Source organism: Manis pentadactyla, chromosome 8 (assembly GCF_030020395.1).
Source record: "Manis pentadactyla isolate mManPen7 chromosome 8, mManPen7.hap1, whole genome shotgun sequence".
Lineage (NCBI taxonomy): Eukaryota > Metazoa > Chordata > Mammalia > Pholidota > Manidae > Manis > Manis pentadactyla.
In genome coordinates this window covers 7,019,671-7,039,053 of record NC_080026.1, presented here as the reverse complement: position 1 = coordinate 7,039,053, position 19,383 = coordinate 7,019,671, and the positions used below count along the sequence as shown (strand labels likewise).

The window sequence follows — 19,383 nt, the reverse complement described above, 5'->3', positions numbered from 1 at the left end:
TAGGTGATTTATACATTTCATTTTTTACCTTCACAACCTTGTAAGATAGGTCACTTGGGGAAAGACCTACACCCATTAAAGTCTTTGGGTACAACTTATTTTACATTTTTCCTGCAACGGGGCATTACAGACTTACTAAAACTCTGTAACATTCAGACTTATTTGTGCTGAAGGGACTTAAAATGCTCCACAAGGAGAGATCAAGTTTTGGGGACGGTGGTATGGGAAAAGTTTGCCACTTTCATTTTCTTTTTCTTTCCTCGAGAAGTAACATCACTTCTCTGGCGTTTGTGTCACCCTCCACACACACTCACACCCCGAAGTGATTCTCCAAGGGAAAACCAACTAGGTGTCTGCTTAAACTGCCTCTCCACTGCTTCTTGAGGTATTTTGCTTTGTTGAGGGGGAGGCGAGAGCGTTTACTTGGAAGCAGGCAGGGAAGGTCCACTCTAACTGCAACTTCGGGAACGTGTCCCCGGGTGCCTCCTCCGCGGCTCGGCACCCTCCAGGGCTCAGGGCTCCGGTTCGGAGGCGCAGGAGCACCGCCCTTCGGATACCAAGGCTGCCAACGGGAGGAGGACGGGGGCGCTGTCTGGTGACTGTTCGCGGATCCTTCCAGGCGGCGACCACCCCCGGGGGTCCGTCCTTCCCCGCGCCCGGCTGCTCGGTCCCACGGCCCTGCCCCGGGATGCCCAGGCGGTGACCCGCCGCGCCGCGCCTCTGCGGACACGCACCCCGGGGCGCCCCTCTCCTCCCCGCCGCGGTCGGAGAGCGCCCCAGGCCCGCCGGTCAGCGGTCTGGCCGCCCCCGGGACGCCCCCAGGGGGAGCCCCACGGCCCTCCGGGCCCCCCCTCCACCCCCGGCGCCCGGCCCCCAGCCCCCGGCCGCCCTCCCGGAAGCCAGGCTGCGGAGCCCGGGCGGAGGAGCACCTTGGGCCTTCCGCTCTGATTGGTCTCCCCCGCCGCGCGGGGCGAGCCGGCGATTGGCTGCCGGGCGTTGTCAGTCGCCGAGGCCCGAGCCTCCGCCGGGGAAGCGCAGCCGGCCCGGGGCTCCGGCTGCCGCCGCGGCTGCTCAGCGGGCGCAGCTGCGAGCTCGTGCGGGCGCCGCCGCCCACGCTGCTGCCCAGCCGCAGGCGCCGCCGGGAGGGCGGCGGGAGAGTCGCGCGCGGGCGGACGCGAGGCGGTGATGCTGGCTCCGGGCAGCGGGCAGAGGCGGCGGAGCGGCGGCATCTCCGGGAGCCCGGCTGCGGCGGCCCCGTGGCCCGCGGGTCGGCGAGCGGCGGGGGAGCACGCGCCCCGCGGGTAAGCCCCGGCCCGGGACCGCCGGCGTCTCGGGGGGTGGCGGGGTCGGCGCGCCCGGGGCGTCCTGACGGGGGGGGTCCTTGCCCGCGCCGTGTGCCCTCGGCGCGGACCGGCGGAGGGCGCGGGGACGGCATTGTGTGTGCCCGCGTGGGGGGCGCGGCGGGTCCCCTCGGACGGGAACCGACGGCCCGGGGCTCCCGGCTGGGAGGGAGGGAGGAGGGCGCCCGCGGCCCGGGGGCGGCGGAGCGCAAGGAAGGCACGGCAAGTCCGCGGCGTCCCCGAAGCGCCGGGCAGATGGAACTTCATTGCTGTGATGACAGGGACGAGCGTCCAGCGCGCCCGGGGAGAGGCGCGGCCACCTGGGCTCCGCCAGGTCCCGCTTCGCGCCGGGGACTTCCGAGGGGAGCGGGACGCAGGGGAGGGCAAGTAAGGCTCGGTCCGCCTCGCCGAGGCAAAGGAGGAACGAGGAGGGGGAGTGGAACCAGGCTCAGAGGGTGGCCGCTTTTCGGGGCCAGATGCGCCCGGCGGGAAGCTCGCCACCCTTCTCCGGGACGCGGATCTGGGGGCTGAGAGAGTCCGGTTTGCGGGGCTTGACCGAGGCTGAGCGTGCGGCGCGGGTGTGAACCCCGGACTGCACGGCCGGAGCGCGGCGGGGCCCGCGCGCGCTTCCAGGTGGAGCCGCTGCCCCGGGGCTGCCTTGGCCCGAATGCCCCCTGGGGCCCGGCCGGCGGGGCGCGCGGGGGCCGCTGCGGAATGCCGGGCGGCTCCGCCCGCCGAGAAAGTTCCGGCCCATTGGGATCTGGGCATCCGGACCTGGACAGGGCGCGGAAACCACCCAGGTAACCAGGCTTATGCACCCAGCTTTCTCCAGGGCCCGTGCTGTTTTTGTTTTATATTAAATTGTATTTTGGAAAGCCGTTGGGAGTTCCACCTGCGCGGCACACCGTTCCGCAGAAGGCGGATTGTAGGCGCTGCTGCAAATGGGTGGTGGTGCCGGCCAAGCCGAATCCCCGTAGCTCAGGGCAGTGTGTTCTCCATCCTTCGTCAGGACACACAAACTTACTCTTGGCGATTGTTTTGTATGTGGCCCGCTGTCTCCACAGGAGGGTCAGCTTGGGAAAGTTCTTGAAATGTCTGGGCACTAATGACTGTCCGCAGACGTCCCTGCTTGCCAGCTAGAATCTTTGGAAAAATAAAAATTGGCTTCGTACAGCGAGCCGGATCTTGAACTGAGAACAGCACTTTCCTGTTACTGTAGCTCCTAAATCTCTTTCACTGGAGGGATCTTTTGTCCCCAAGCACAAGACAACACAACAAAAATAAATTCAGATCCAAACCGCAGAAGCCACCTTGGTTGGGCTCATTTTTGAATTGGGAGAACAGAAAAAATTAAGACACCAAAGAGAAATACTGTAGAAAAATCAGGAGGGAGCTGTCCAAAATGTCAGCATTTTTTGTCAGTTTCGTGTGTGTGCGCGCGCGCGCAGGCGCGCGCGCGCGCGTGTGTGTAAAGATTCCATTTTATCCCAGTTTCGTAATGTAAATTGTTCTGAAGCAGATGTATAACTTACTGGTAAACTAGCAGTAAAGTTAGTTTTATGTCCGAGGATGATTGCACAGTTTCCATCACTTGATTCATAAACTATAGATGGAATTTTTAGTACTGTTTTAGTAGAACACATATATTGCATTTGGGTTAGTAGAAAATTAGTAGTAAATATTTTCTCCTTAGTAGTCATCACATCTGGGTTGAAAGTGTACTTTTTTGATATAGAGAGTATAGCTTGTGTTTGTTACATTGACAAAATTCACCTGGTGCCTTGTGATTATTTTAATATTGCAATATTGCAATTGTAATTGTCAGGACTTCAGATTATTTAACATATTAAGCAGTTGACTTTAATTCTCTGTTTCATTTGTGCAGTGCTACAAGCTGGTAAAACTGGTTTCCCTATTGGCTGATATAGGGGAAATTGGATTAGAATGTGTTAAGCATTATTAATCAATAATTTAAAAATAACCTTAAAATTAAAACCACATTACCAATAACAGCCAATAATGAAAGTGGAATTTTTAAAGAAAATTGTGACTACTTAGCTAAGAAAGTGGTTTTTCACATTGTTATCAAGTAACACCTTGCATATCCGTGCAGCATTATGTGTTGGGGTAAGCCACAGTCTTTAAACAGAAACAGAACCTTTGTACTCATTTCAAGGTTTTTGCTTTTGGTGAGGAGGACTTTTACTTTAAGGAAATTTTTTTTTTCCAAATAATAAATGTACTTTCAAAACCACCAGAACAAAATTGTAATCAAGTACAGAGAACTGTGTCAATGAGCATAATATTAGCATAAAGCAGTAGGGTCTATGTTTGAAAACAGAAATGATGCAGTGTGTACTTGTGTGTGTGTGTGTGGTGGGGATGGGGAGGGCGCCTCCCCATGGGAGGTCTTAAACAGTGCTAGCCACTTAGTTAATAGAATTTAAATTCTGCAAATTCACTTCAGTTTTGACTTGTTTTGCTGGAGGGCAGCCCATGACCCCAGACTGCCATATTTTCTAGATGGATTTTAGTATCTCAAGTAAATGTCAACTTGTCAAGACTCTAGGCCGCTAATTTCACTTTTTGACCTATACCAGATTTTAATTTAAATACTGCATGATTGTTCTAAAAAGATCACATTTACTATGAATAGCAGTGCAATAAATACCAACCATAACTTGTTAAATAAAATGTATTTGATTTGTCAAATAGTCCTGATTAGAGTTTCTGCCTTGTTAGGTAAGATAGTGAGGTTTATTTTATTTTATTTAACAGTAATGTATTTTCTTTTAATTAATGATGGGATTTTTTTCCCCAAAAAAATCTAACACATTTTTTATTGTAAACAGTTCATTAAATCAAAAATTCATTTGCATTCTCTTTCTGTTTCTCTGTACCTTTCTGTCATTCTGTCTGTCTGTCTGCCTGCTTGCCTGCCTGCCTGTCTGTCTCTCTTAGTATACTGGAAGGCTCTCAGTAAGGATGTAACCCTCCTGCATTTGAAACAAATTCACCAACCCATCCTGAATGATGAATGTACTTTGTAAGGCAAAATTCTCATCCTCTTAAGTAATTTATTACCAATTAATTATCCTACTGGTTTATTCAGGTATAATTTAACAAATTGCACTGTGTTCTTAATATGTACAAAACACTGTACTAGTTGCTTTGATTATATCAGAAAATAAATCAATAGAGACCCTTGCCCTCATGAAGCTTATATTTTACTGGGATGAAATAGTTCATAAACAAAAAATATAATTAATAACTTTTGTAGAATATTTATCTCCTACCAATCTGTTTTGTCTAAACCCCCATACCTTGGCCCAGTCTCTTTCCATTTCATTTTCTCTCCAATTAATACACCCTACCCACACACCCACACAAATATACTCAAATTAACCTAAAAACTAGTGAGTAGTCATGGTAATACTATAATGCATGTTATTCCTGAAGCTGTGTATCTGACCAATAACAGCACTGCATGAGGTAAAGGTAAGAGAGGTATTCAGAGATGATTAAGCAATGAAATGACAGGATATCTGCCCTTTAAAAAGTGTTTAAAATAAAATCATAACTTTCCAGAGGAACTAAAGTGAGACACATTATCCTTCAATATATTTACTTCAAATTAACATTTTAAAAGGGATTTATGACAATCTAAGGTCAAATCTACATAACCTCATTTAAAGGGGATGAGTGAATTTTGGAAATAGAGAGAAAAGACTTAAAAGCATAATTTTTATGAGAAACATTCTGCTTCTTCCACACTGAGAATTACATATTCATGTATTTCTGTGCAAGTTGACAAAAATCCCTTGGATTTGAGGTCAAGATTTCCCTAAAGTTTACGCATCAAAAAAAAAGACAAACAGGTTTTGGTTACTTTATTAAGAAATGCCAAAACACTTACAATTTCAAATTGTTTGTCTTTAATTCATAATCGATTTAGTATCCCGTGGGTCTGATTACAGATAACATCTTGTAATATTTTCCCAGGTTCTATTCTCTTACGTATAAAACAGTGCAATTACGGTTCTAGTTTCTCTTCCTGTGCTTTCCATTTGATTATTTTCTTTAGGATCTTTGGCTTACACCCCAAAAGAATTGTCTTTTTTTGACCCTCACATGAAGAAAGTCAAGAAGCTAACTTGATTTCCAAAACTTGGTTTGCGTACAATATTTTCATATTAGAGGAAAGCTGAAATTGTACCGCCAAGAAGCCACACCACATAATAATTCAAAAGTTCTATTTTGAGAATATATTAGTGCAGGGCACACAGTGCTAACAATCACTTATCAGTGGATTTCCATCATGCGAGAAAAACCTTCAAGGTTACTCCTGTATAATCCAGTTTTGGGAGAGGGGGAGAAGTCTTCTGCTAATGTCATTTTAGTGTTTTATTTATTCAGATTCAAGAATGTACATACCACCCACTTAAGCCTTAACCCTTTTGCCCTTGTATCCTTTTTGCCCAAAATGTAAAACTTCAGGAAAACAGTGTTTTTAAAAAACAAATAAATCAACCAGTGGTTACCACTGTTAATACACAAAGTCAACTTTGGCTGATTACGAAAGTGTTAGGATGAGAGCTAAGAAGAGATCAGTTATTTAGACTTGGGAGGCACACAGGTCATTTAATTCAGCGTCCCATATGTATAAGGAAGAACTTTCCTTTGAGAAGCTGGTAATTGTCCAGCCAGTTGAAAGTAGAGCTAGGTCTAGAAACATTGTCAACTACTAAGTGTGTAAGTTAACACCATGCCAGTTGCCCATGAAACAGCTCAACATTTTGTAAAATAGTAATGTAAGAAGAGATGACCGCATCTACCAACTTTTGTACTTAAGTATTTAAACATCTGACATAGTATTACACTGTATTATGTTGAGATGAAGAAAATGATGAACTGGGGTGCATTTAGAGATGTCACCCAAGATGTATAGGCCTAGAGGTAAGTTGGCATGTACAATTCAGTTGTTATGTCCATAGAATTCGTTTTAAATATTTATGAGTTATCTCCAAAACAGGATTTCTTATTTCCAGAAGTCTACAGGCTACACAGTGATCTATAGGTGAGCTTCAGGGACTACAGGAAATATTAAAATTGTTTGCAAGATCTTTCTAGTCTTGAATGTTCCAAAGTAAGGGGAAATGGTTAAGAAAAGCTTAAGGGTTACTACTGTAAGATAGGTTAAAACAAAAACAAAGTATGGGCAGAAAGAGGGAACCTGAGTGTATAGGGAGAGGATTTTAAAGAAACAGTACCTCTTTCTTATTGCTCAAAGGAAAGAAAATGAAACAAAAAAGCCCAAAAAACTATCACCAGATTCCATCTGAAAACAACCCCACTATGGTTTAAAGAGATACTTCATTGTCCTAAAATGTAAATTTGCGAGTTAAGAGATGGTTTATAACTGATGTGTGGCACTTAGTTCTGAGTTACTGCAGTTAGCATTTGTTTTTTTGGTCTCTAGCTATGAAATGTTTTCCTAACATATATTGATGACATCAGGGCTGAATCAATTCTTCACTGAACAATAAAATTTGTGGGTGACTCCCAGGGCCCTAGCACTTAGTCAAAGATGATTGCCAAAGGCAGAGTTTGATTGTATATGATTAGTTGTAAATTTAATTGTGACGTGGTGCAAAGAACTGCATTCAAAGTACAGAAGTGCACTTGGCCCCATGAACAGGGCCTCTGAGCTAATACCCTTCCCCTATCCCGCACCTGTCTGTGCCTGGCCCAGTGCGGGTGAGCCCCCACCAGAGCCTGTCACCACCTTGCTTTCACTGTCTGTAAAACGATGAGCGCATTACTGATCGCTTGAATAACAATTTTTGAGAAGTTAGATGAATCAAATATGAGTGATACATTTTGATTTCTCTGAGTGAACACAGCCATCAATTTACAGGCAGGAGAGGTGCTGTATTTTATAAGTGACAACTAATGAATTGTGATAGTTATTTTAGTGATTATTTTGGCCAAATTCCTACTATTTAAAGAAATAAGAGATGATCTTTATTTCAAATCATGCTGACTAAAATAAAACTAGGCCAATCCTGCAGTTTCTTGAAGGTAGTTAAAAGTAGTCATTTTTACCCTCTGTGTTGATTCCTTCTCAAGCTCTCTTGTGTCTTTCTGTCTCTCTCTGTTATATGTATTTAACATTAAATATGCATATATATATATACTTAACATTATATTTTAAATGTCACATGGAGCTATTTCTCCCTACTTTTGTTATAGCAAACCAAGATTCAGGGTATTAAGACTCAAACCTTTATTAATTGACATTTACAATAAATGTGAAAAACTAGAGAAATTTCCAAAATAGAATCACTGACTGTATATGTATATGTACATACATACATGTATAGACAAGCCAAAATAAAATCCAAAGAGATTTTGTAAAAATTTAGAGATTATGAGCGCATCTGGAATAGCAATTAGGTTATAAAATTTTTTTTAATCAAAAAGAAAAAGCCTTGAGACAAAGTTGCACTGCTATTTATAAACATTAAAAATGGCAGTAATTAATTAAGTAATAAATGTAGACAAACATGAAGAAGAAAGTAAAAGGAAACTCAGATTCAAACTTTAAGATCCATGAAAATGAAGCATAAAATCCAATAATCATAATCTCTGGGAAAATGAAAAATGATCAATAGATGGTGCTAGGAAAATTGAGTAGTTATTTGTGAAAAATGTATACTTCCTACATCACATTGCATTCCAGAATAGTGTCAGAAGAAGTGGAGAGTTAGTATGAAGAAACTCTAAGTCAAGTTAGAAGAAAATAAGGATTTCATAATTACAAACATAATGGGAAAAATATAAAGATTTGGCCTTTTAAGATTGAACAGTTTTAAGTAAAAAAAGCCATAGATAAGTCAGGGATATTTTGAACACAAATTACTAATAACATTTCATATTCACGCTACAGAAGTTAATTATGACTAACTTAAGGAATAAGATCCACAATGAAAAGAAGGTATTTTGTAGCTTACATAATCAAAAGAAAAGGAGAAGAATCAGAACAGCTGCAGAGATCACAGGGGAAACTGATGATGTCTTTACCAGGGACCATCACTGTGGTGAGTCAGCACCAGTCCTTCTCTGTCCCCGGGTCAGTTTGCTCCAGACCCACATTCCTAGACTGAGAAGTGTGACTGATGCAGCTCAGGTTTCATGCCTAGGCTTCAGTGAGTGGATAACTGGGCGCCTTGATTGCCAGACCGATCAGGATTTTTAAAGGAAAATCAAGGGAATGATGTCAGCAGAAGGGAACATGGATGCCGGACAGGTAAAAAACAATAGATATTCACGGTGTGTTCAGAAAGCCTTAAAAATGCTCCCTTTGTTTCAGTAATACAACTTCTAGGAATTCATTCCATATAATTAATTAAAAACACACATGCTTCCATTAAAATGCCATTTTTAGTGGTTTGACAATAAAAATAATCTATTTGGCCAGTCATATGGGAATAACTAAATTATGATATATATCATTAAATCATGATTTTTGAAAGGTTGGTAATAACATTGGAAAATGCTAATGAAACAATGGTGAAAAAAACACTACAAAATTTAATATGAAGGAGAAGTGTACATTCACATCTACAAAAAGGCATTAAATAAAATATTAACATTTACTTTTTTTTTTTTTTCTGATTAATGATTTGCATTTAATTAGTGGGAAAAGCTCAAATCAGACAGTGTGTGACTTGGTCAAGCCCAGGTCCCATCTTGCAAAATCACAAAAGGGCAAAAGAGTTGGTTGGTCTACAGAAGACTGACCTTTGTAAGGTGATGGCTGTTTTTACACCAAGTTTAAATAGTTGGTGAAATATGCGCCCCTGGAGGCAGGCTGGTGAGGTCCCAAGTCAATGGTGAAAAGGGTGGGTTTTTGAGGTTGGAAGTCTTGAGGTTTTTGCACATGACGCTAAGTTTTGGAAATATGGCCGCAGCATCTTCTCACCTCCAGCTCTATCCCCCTGTGAGACGGGAGGGCTTTCTAAGAGGTCTGGACTGGAATTCTCACAGCCATAAAGAATTGAAGCCAGCAGGGATGTTGTCTTTCCAGAGCTGAGGTTATGTGAAGTAACCCTCACATTCGTTCATTCATTCATTCCATAAACACCTATGGTTGCCAGTGCAGGCAGCAGGTGACACTGGTGCCAGGGATGCATGACGTAGAACCAGGTCCCCCAGAGAAGGAGCTGGAGAGACTCGGCCACGATCCAACAGCGAGGGAGCCGCTGTGTTTGCATGAGTGTCCTGCCTCCAGAAACACAGCCACCACCCTCTCCGTCACACCGGGGTCCCTAAGGGCACCCTGTTTGCAAAGACCCAGCAGACTGCCTGGCACAAAGAAAACGACTCATTTTACAAGGTGAAAACAACAGCAGAGGATAATGTGGCACAATCGGCACAGCTGGAGACTTCAAAGCATTGTTTGTTCAACTGTTAGTCCATTCTTGAGTTCTGTGATTCTGCTGCTGTTTTGTTCCTTCAGTTTTTCCTTTGTTCTTATACTCCACAGATGAGTGAAATCATTTGGTATTTCTCTTTCTCCTCTTGGCTTGTTTCACTGAGCATAATACTCTGCAGCTCCATCCATGTGGCTGCAAATGGTTGGATTTGCCCTTTTCTTATGGCTGAGTAGTATTCCACTGTGTATATGTACCACATCTTCCTTATCCATTCATCTATCGATGGACATTTAGGTTGCTTCTGATTCTTGGCTATTGTAAATAGTGCTGCGATAAACATTGGTCTTTCTCAAACTTGATTGCTGCATTCTTAGGGTAAATTCCTAGGAGTGCAATTCCTGGGTCAAATGGTAAGTCTGTTTTGAGCATTTTGATGTACCTCCATACTGCTTTCCACAATGGTTGAACTAATTTACATTCCTACCAGCAGTGTAGGAGGGTTCCCCTTTCTCCACACCCTCGCCAGCATTTGTTGTTTGTCTTTTGGATGGCAGCCATCCTTACTGGTGTGAGGTGATACCTCATTGTAGTTTTAATTTGCATTTCTCTGATAATTAGCAATGTGGAGCATCTTTTCATGTGTCTGTTGGCCATCTGTATTTCTTTTTTGGAGAACTGTCTGTTCAGTTCCTCTGCCCATTTTTTAATTGGGTTATTTGTTTTTTGTTTGTTGAGGCGTGTGAGCTCCTTATATATTCTGGACGTCAAGCCTTTATCGGATGTGTCATTTTCAAATATATTGTAGGGATCCTTCTTGTTCTATTGATGGTGTCTTTTGCTGTACAGAAGCTTTTCAGCTTAATATAGTCCCACTTACTCATTTTTGCTGTTGTTTTCCTTGCCCGGGGAGATATGTTCAAGAAGAGGTCACTCATGTTTATGTCTAAGAGGTTTTCGCCTATGTTTTCTTCCAAGAGTTTAATGGTTTCATGGCTTACATTCAGGTCTTTGATCCATTTTGAGTTTACTTTTGTATATGGGGTTAGACAATGGTCCAGTTTCATTCTCCTACATGTAGCTGTCCAGTTTTGCCAGCACCATCTGTTGAAGAGACTGTCATTTCGCCATTGTATGTCCATGGCTCCTTTATCAAATATTAATTGACCATATATGTCTGGGTTAATGTCTGGATTCTCTAGTCTGTTCCATTGGTCTGTGGCTCTGCTCTTGTGCCAGTACCAAATTGTCTTGATTACTATGGCTTTATAGTAGAGCTTGAAGTTGGGGAGTGAGATCCCCCCTACTTTATTCTTCTTTCTCAGGATTGCTTTGGCTATTCGGGGACTTTGGTGTTTCCATATGAATTTTTGAATTATTTGTTCCAGTTCATTGAAGAATGTTGCTGGTAGTTTCATAGGGATTGCATCAAATCTGTATATTGCTTTGGGCAGGATGGCCATTTTGACGATATTAATTCTTCCTAGCCACGAGCATGGGATGAGTTTCCATCTGTTAGTGTCCCCTTTAATTTCTCTTAAGAGTGACTTGTAGTTTTCAGAGTATAAGTCTTTCACTTCTTTGGATAGGTTTATTCCTAGGTATTTTTTTTTTTTTGATGCAATTGTGAATGGAGTTGTTTTCCTGATTTCTCTTTCTGTTGGTTCATTGTTAGTGTATAGGAAAGCTACAGATTTCTGTGTGTTGATTTTGTATCCTGCAACTTTGCTGTATTCCGATATCAGTTCTAGTAGTTCTGGGGTGGAGTCTTTAGGGTTTTTTATGTACAGTATCATGTCATCTGCAAGTAGTGACAGTTTAACTTCTTCTTTACCAATCTGGATTCCTTGTATTTTTTTGTTTTGTCTGATTGCCGTGGCTAGGACCTCCAGTACTATGTTAAATAACAGTGGGGAGAGTGGGCATCCCTGTCTAGTTCCAATCTCAGAGGAAATGCTTTCAGCTTCTCGCTGTTCAGTGTAATGTTGGCTGTGGGTTTTTCATAGATGGCCTTTATTATGTTGAGGTACTTGCCCTCTATTCCCATTTTGCTGAGAGTTTTTTTTGTTGTTGTTGTTGTTGTTGTTGTTTTTATTGAAGGGTAGTTGACAACAGTATTGCATTACATTAGTTTCAGGTGTACAACACAGTGATTCAACATTTATATACATGATAATTCTAGGTACCAGGTATCACCATACCAAGTTGTTACAATATTTTGACTATATTCCTTATGCTATACATTACATCCTGGTTACTTATTTATTTTACAATTGGAAGTGTGTTCATATATATATATATATATATGTATATATATATATATATATATATATATATTTTGTGAGGGCATCTCTCATATTTATTGATCAAATAGTTGTTAACCACAATAAATTTCTGTATAGGGGGGTCAATACTCAATGCACAATCATTAATCCACCCCAAGCCTAATTTTCGTCAGTCTCCAATCTTCTGATGCATAACGAACAAATTCTTACATGGAGTACAAATTCTTACATAGTGAATAAGTTACATGGTGAACAGTACAAGGGCAGTCATCACAGAAGCTTTCGGTTTTGCTCATGCATTATGAACTATACACAGTCAGTTCAAATATGAATACTCATTTGATTTTTAAACTTGATTTATATGTGGATACCACATTTCTCTCTTTATTATTATTATTTTTAATAAAATGCTGAAGTGGTAGGTAGATACGAGATAAAGGTAGAAAACAGAGTTTAGTGTTGTAAGAGAGCAAATGTAGATGATCAGGTGTGTGCCTGTAGACTATGTGTTAATCCGAGCTAGATGAGGGCAATAAACATCCATGTATGCAGAAGATTTCTCTCAGAACATGAGGGGGGAGGTTCTAAGCCTCACCTCTGCTGCTCCCCATTTTCTCACCAGATGGCCCCCTGCGACTGTGCCTGTCTTAGGTTGTTCCTCCCTTGAGGAATCTTACCCATCTCTGGCTAACCAGTCATCTTCCGGGGCCATACAGGGAAATGTTAAGTTGGTAAGTGAGAGAGAAGACTTATTGTTTGAAAAGGTTAGCTTTTTACTTCTTTGCATATTTATGCCCTGTGGCTTCTATGCCCAGCATTTGTCTTGAGGTGTCTTTACCACTTGGAAGAATTATGATACTCGGTAAATTCGACATGTGGCACGAGTTCTATTTAAAGGTTGTGATTAGGTAGGAAGAAGAAAAGCTATAGAAGTAGCAGGCGGAAGAAAACCTGGGAAGATTGATTATTTCTTTGACATATCTTCTTGTAGAGTAACTTCAGCATGGATAGGTTTTAAACTACTAATTAAATTGTGCACACACATTAACATAATAGGAATATAGTTACCTAACCAAAGCATACCTGTAATTACCAGCCATCTCCAGTGAAACCAAGAAAACTAGTTAGGCACCTTAGGCATTTGTGAAAACTTATCTATGATATGGTGGATATTGTCCGACTGAACTTAAACAGTCTGAGAGAATTCAGATAAACTAGAACAACCCATTCCTGGGGACTGTTCATATCCCATATGTTCTTTTAACGATAAATAGTCTGTAGTTGTAAGAGTTTGGAGCGCTACAATTTGCACTTCTCCTAATTCTTGGTTGAGTTCCAACAGTATAGATCCAGTCCAATTTTTGTTTTACTGTATGCACAGGCCAGCTTAGATATCTCCTTCCTCATTCCCATGGCAAGTCCAGGAACTGGTGGGATGAGTGCATCTACACCTGTGACAGTGCGTGGATCTTTGTTGGAGTTTTTTTTTTTTGCTGATCATCTTCTGTCATGAGTCTTCCCGAGAGTGCTGATGTTGGAAGTTCTTTTTCATATCGTATCTTAGTTCATTTTCGGGGTAGCCCAATTAGGCTTTGATCCTCTGTATAAACACAAACAGACCCTTTGCCTACACTTTTATATGCCCTTTATATCATTGTGTAGTACTCATTAGAGGTCACCACATAGGAACTGCTTTTTTTTTTTTTAATCATTAATCTACACTTACATGACGAATACTTTGTTTACTAGGCTCTCCCCTATACCAGATCCCCCCTATATACTCCTTTACAGTCACTGTCCATCAGCGTAGCAAACTGTTGTAGAATAACTACTTGTCTTCTCTGTGTTGTACAGCCCTCCCCTTTCTCCCACCCCGCTATGGATGCTAATCTTAATACCCCTTTTTTCTGCCCCCCCTTATCCCTCCCTACCCACCCATCCTCCCCAGTCCCTTTCCCTTTGGTACCTGTTAGTCCATTCTTGAGTTCTGTGATTCTGCTGCTGTTTTGTTCCTTCAGTTTTTCCTTTGTTCTTATATTCCACAGATGAGTGAAATCATTTGGTATTTCTCTTTCTCTGCTTGGCTTGTTTCACTGAGCATAATACCCTCCAGCTCCATCCATGTTGCTGCAAATGGTTGGATTTGCCCTTTTCTTATGGCTGAGTAGTATTCCATTGTGTATATATATCACATCTTCTTTATCCACTCATCTATCGATGGACATTTAGGTTGCTTCCAATTCTTGGCTATTGTAAATAGTGCTGCGATAAACATAGGGGTACATTGGTCTTTCTCATACTTGATTGCTGCATTCTTAGGGTAAATTCCTAGGAGTGCAATTCCTGGGTCAAATGGTATGTCTGTTTTGAGCATTTTGATGTACCTCCATACTGCTTTCCACAATGGTTGAACAAGTTTACATTCCCACCAGCAGTGTAGGAGGGTTCCCCTTTCTCCACAGCCTCGCCAACATTTGTTGCTGTTTGTCTTTTGGATGGCAGCCATCCTTACTGGTGTGAGGTGATACCTCATTGTAGTTTTAATTTGCATTTCTCTGATAATTAGCGATGTGGAGCATCTTTTCATGTGTCTGTTGGCCATCTGTATTTCTTTTTTGGAGAACCGTCTGTTCAGTTCCTTTGCCCAGTTTTTAATTGGGTTATTTGTTTTTTGTTTGTTGAGGCCTGTGAGCTCTTTATATATTCTGGACGTCAAGCCTTTATCGGATGTGTCATTTTCAAAGATATTCTCCCATACTGCAGGGATCCTTCTTGTTCTATTGATGGTGTCTTTTGCTGTACAGAAGCTTTTCAGCTTAATATAGTCCCACTTGTTCATTTTTGCTGTTGTTTTCCTTGCCTGGGGAGATATGTTCAAGAAGAGGTCACTCATGTTTATGTCTAAGAGGTTTGTGCCTATGTTTTCTTCCAAGAGTTTAATGGTTTCGTGACTTACATTCAGGTCTTTGATCCATTTTGAGTTTACTTTTGTATATGGGGTTAGACAATGGTCCAGTTTCATTCTCCTACATGTAGCTGTCCAGTTTTGCCAGCACCATCTGTTGAAGAGACTGTCATTTCGCCGTTGTATGTCCATGGCTCCTTTATCAAATATTAATTGACCATATATGTCTGGGTTAATGTCTGGATTCTCTAGTCTGTTCCATTGGTCTGTGGCTCTGCTCTTGTGCCAGTACCAAATTGTCTTGATTACTATGGCTTTATAGTAGAGCTTGAAGTTGGGGAGTGAGATCCCCCCTACTTTATTCTTCTTTCTCAGGATTGCTTTGGCTATTCGGGGTCTTTGGTGGTTCCATATGAATTTTTGAATTATTTGTTCCAGTTCATTGAAGAATGTTGCTGGTAGTTTCATAGGGATTGCATCAAATCTGTATATTGCTTTGGGCAGGATGGCCATTTTGACGATATTAATTCTTCCTAGCCACGAGCATGGGATGAGTTTCCATCTGTTAGTGTCCCCTTTAATTTCTCTTAAGAGTGACTTGTAGTTTTCAGAGTATAAGTCTTTCACTTCTTTGGTTAGGTTTATTCCTAGGTATTTTATTTTTCTTGATGCAATTGTGAATGGAGTTGTTTTCCTGACTTCTCTTTCTGTTGGTTCATTGTTAGTATATAGGAAAGCCACAGATTTCTGTGTGTTGATTTTGTATCCTGCAACTTTGCTGTATTCCGATATCAGTTCTAGTAGTTCTGGGGTGGAGTCTTTAGGGTTTTTTATGTACAGTATCATGTCATCTGCAAATAGTGACAGTTTGACTTCTTCTTTTTCAATCTGGATTCCTTGTATTTTTTTGTTTTGTCTGATTGCCATGGCTAGGACCTCCAGTACTATGTTAAATAACAGTGGGGAGAGTGGGCATCCCTGTCTAGTTCCCGATCTCAGCGGAAATACTTTCAACTTCTCGCTATTCAATATAATGTTGGCTGTGGGTTTTTCATAGATGGCCTTTATTATGTTGAGGTACTTGCCCTCTATTCCCATTTTGCTGAGAGTTTTTATCATGAATGGATGTTGAACTTTGTCAAATGCTTTTTCAGCATCTATGGAGATGATCATGTGGTTTTTGTCTTTCTTTTTGTTGATGTGGTGGATGATGTTGATGGACTTTCGAATGTTGTGCCATCCTTGCATCCCTGGGATGAATCCCACTTGGTCATGGTGTACGATGGTTTTGATGTATTTTTGAATTCGGTTTGCTAATATTTTGTTGAGTATTTTTGCGTCTACGTTCATCAGGGATATTGGTCTGTAGTTTTCTTTTTTGGTGGTGTTTTTGCCTGGTTTTGGTATTAGGGTGATGTTAGCTTCATAGAATGAGTTTGGGAGTATCCCCTCCTCTTCTATTTCTTGGAAAACTTTAAGGAGAATGGGTATTATGTCTTCCCTGTGTGTCTGATAAAATTCCGAGGTAAATCCATCTGGCCCGGGGTTTTGTTCTTGGGTAGTTTTTTGATTACCGCTTCAATTTCGTTGCTGGTAATTGTTCTGTTTAGATTTTCTGTTTCTTTTTGGGTCAGTCTTGGAAGGTTGTATTTTTCTAGGAAGTTGTCCATTTCTCCTAGGTTTCCCAGCTTGTTAGTATATAGTTTTTCATAGTAGTCTCTAATTATTCTTTGTATTTCTGAGGGATCTGTCGTAATTTTTCCTTTCTCGTTTCTGGTACTGTTGATTTGTGTTGACTCTCTTTACCTCTTAATAAGTCTGGCTAGAGGCTTATCTATTTTCTTTATTTTCTCGAAGAACCAGCTCTTGGTTTCATTAATTTTTGCTATTGTTTTATTCTTCTCAATTTTATTTATTTCTTCTCTGATCTTTATTATGTCCCTCCTTCTGCTGACCTTAGGCCTCATTTGTTCTTCTTTTTCCAATTTCTATGATTGTGACATTAGACCATTCATTTGGGCTTGTTCTCCCTTTTTTAAATATGCTTGGATTGCTATATACTTTCCTCTTAAGACTGCTTTTGCTGCGTCCCACAGAAGTTGGGGCTTAGTGTTGTTGTTGTCATTTGTTTCCATATATTGCTGGATCTCCATTTTGATTTGGTCATTGATCCATTGATTATTTAGGAGAGTGTTGTTTAGCCTCCATGCGTTTGTGAGACTTTTTGCTTTCTTTGTACGGTTTATTTCTAGTTTTAAGCCTTTGTGGTCTGAAAAGTTGGTTGGTAGGATTTCAATCTTTTGGAATTTACTGAGGCTCTTTTTGTGGCCTAGTATGTGGTCTATTCTGGAGAATGTTCCATGTGCACTTGAGAAGAATGTGTATCCTGTTGCTTTTGGATGTAGAGTTCTGTAGATGTCGATTAGGTCCATCTGTTCTAGTGTGTTGTTCAGTGCTTCTGTGTCCTTACTTATTTTCTGCCCGGTGGATCTATCCTTTGGGGTGAGTGGTGTGTTGAAGTCTCCTAGAATGAATGCATTGCAGTCTATTTCCCCCTTTAGTTCTGTTAGTATTTGTTTCACATATGCTGGGGCTCCTGTGTTGGGTGCATATATATTTAGAATGGTTATATCCTCTTGTTGGACTGAGCCCTTTATCATTATGTAGTGTCCTTCTTTATCTCTTGTGACTTTCTTTGTTTTGAAGTCTATTTTGTCTGATATTAGTACTGCAACCCCTGCTTTCTTCTCGCTGTTGTTTGCCTGAAATATGTTTTTCCATCCCTTGACTTTTAGTCTGTACATGTCTTTGGGTTTGAGGTGAGTTTCTTGTAAGCAGCATATAGATGGGTCTTGCTTTTTTATCCATTCTATTACTCTGTGTCTTTTGATTGGTGCATTCAGCCCATTAACATTTAGGGTGATTATTGAAAGATATGTACTTATTGCCATTGCAGGCTTTAAATTCGTGGTTACCAAAGGTTCAAGGTTAGCCTCTTTAGTATCTTACTGCCTAACTTAGCTCGCTTATTGAGCTGTTATATACACTGTCTGGACATTCTTTTCTTCTCTCCCTTCTTATTCCTCCTCCTCGATTCTTCATATGTTGGGTGTTTTGTTCTTTGCTCTTTCTAGGAGTGCTCCCATCTAGAGCAGTCCCTGTAAGATGTCCTGTAGGGGTGGTTTGTGGGAAGCAAATTCCCTTAGCTTTTGTTTGTCTGGGAATTGTTTAATCCCACCGTCGTATTTGAATGATAGTCGTGCTGGCTACAGTATCCTTGTTTCAAAGCCCTTCTGTTTCATTGTATTAAATATATCATGCCATTCTCTTCTGGCCTGTAGGGTTTCTGTCGAGAAGTCTGATGTTAGCCTGATGGGTTTTCCTTTATAGGTGACCTTTTTCTCTCTAGCTGCCTTTAAAGCTCTTTCCTTGTCCTTGATCTTTGCCATTTTAATTATTATGTGTCTTGATGTTGTCCTCCTTGGATCCTTTCTGTTGGGGGTTCTGTGTATTTCCGTGGTCTGTTCGATTATTTCCTCCCCCAGTGTGGGGAAGTTCTCAGCAATTATTTCTTCTAAGATACTTTCCATCTCTTTTCCTCTCTCTTCTTCTTCTGGGACCCCTATAATACGGATATTGTTCCTTTTGGATTGGTCACACAGTTCTCTTAACATTGTTTCATTCCTGGAGATCCTTTTATCTCTCTCTATGTCAGCTTCTATGCGTTCCTGTTCTCTGGTTTCAATTCCTTCAATGGCCTCTTGCATCCTATCCATTCTGCTTATAAACCCTTCCAGAGTTTGTTTCATTTCTGCGATCTCCTTTCTGGCATCTGTGATCTCCCTCCGGACTTCATCCCATTTCTCTTGCGTATTTCTCTGCATCTCTGTCAGCATGTTTATGATTCTTATTTTGAATTCTTTTTCAGGGAGACTGGTTAGGTCTGTCTCCTTCTCTGGTGTTGTCTCTGTGATCTTTGTCTGCCTGTAGCTTTGCCTTTTCATGGTGATAGGAATAGTTTGCAGAGCTGGGACGAGTGACGGCTGGAAGGACTTCCCTTCTTGTTGGTTTGTGGCCCTCCTCTCCTGGGAGAACAGCGGCCTCTAGTGGCTTGTGCTGCGCAGCTGCGAGCAGACAGGGCTTCTGCTTCCTGCCCGGCTGCTATGGAGTTAATCTCCGCTGTTGCTGTGGGCGTGGCCTGGCTCGGGCAGCTGCTCCAAAGTGGTGGAGTCGCGTTGGAGCAGGAGCGGCTGGGAGGCTATTTATCTCCGTAAGGGGCCTCCCTGCTCCCTGCAGCCCAGTGGTTAGGGTGCCCAGAGATCCCCGGATTCCCTACCTCTGGATTAAGTGTCCCGCCCTGCCCCTTTAAGACTTCCAAAAAGCACCCACCAAAAGAAAACAACAACCAGAGACACACA

At 42.0% G+C, this 19,383-nt stretch overlaps 1 protein-coding gene across 2 annotated transcripts in view; it reads left to right on the top strand.

Moving 5' to 3' along the window:
• Positions 1-1,040: 1,040 nt before the first annotated feature.
• B3GALT1 (beta-1,3-galactosyltransferase 1) overlaps positions 1,041-19,383 on the top strand; it is a 525,967-nt gene continuing 507,624 nt past the window's right edge. Inside the window, exon 1 of one of the 2 annotated variants that reach the window (XM_036884265.2) lies at positions 1,041-1,301. The gene's annotated coding sequence lies outside the window, so the exon portion shown is untranslated. Of the gene's footprint in view, positions 1,302-2,055; positions 2,141-19,383 lie in introns of those variants that run through there. The other variant, XM_057505455.1, reaches the window with a different exon arrangement.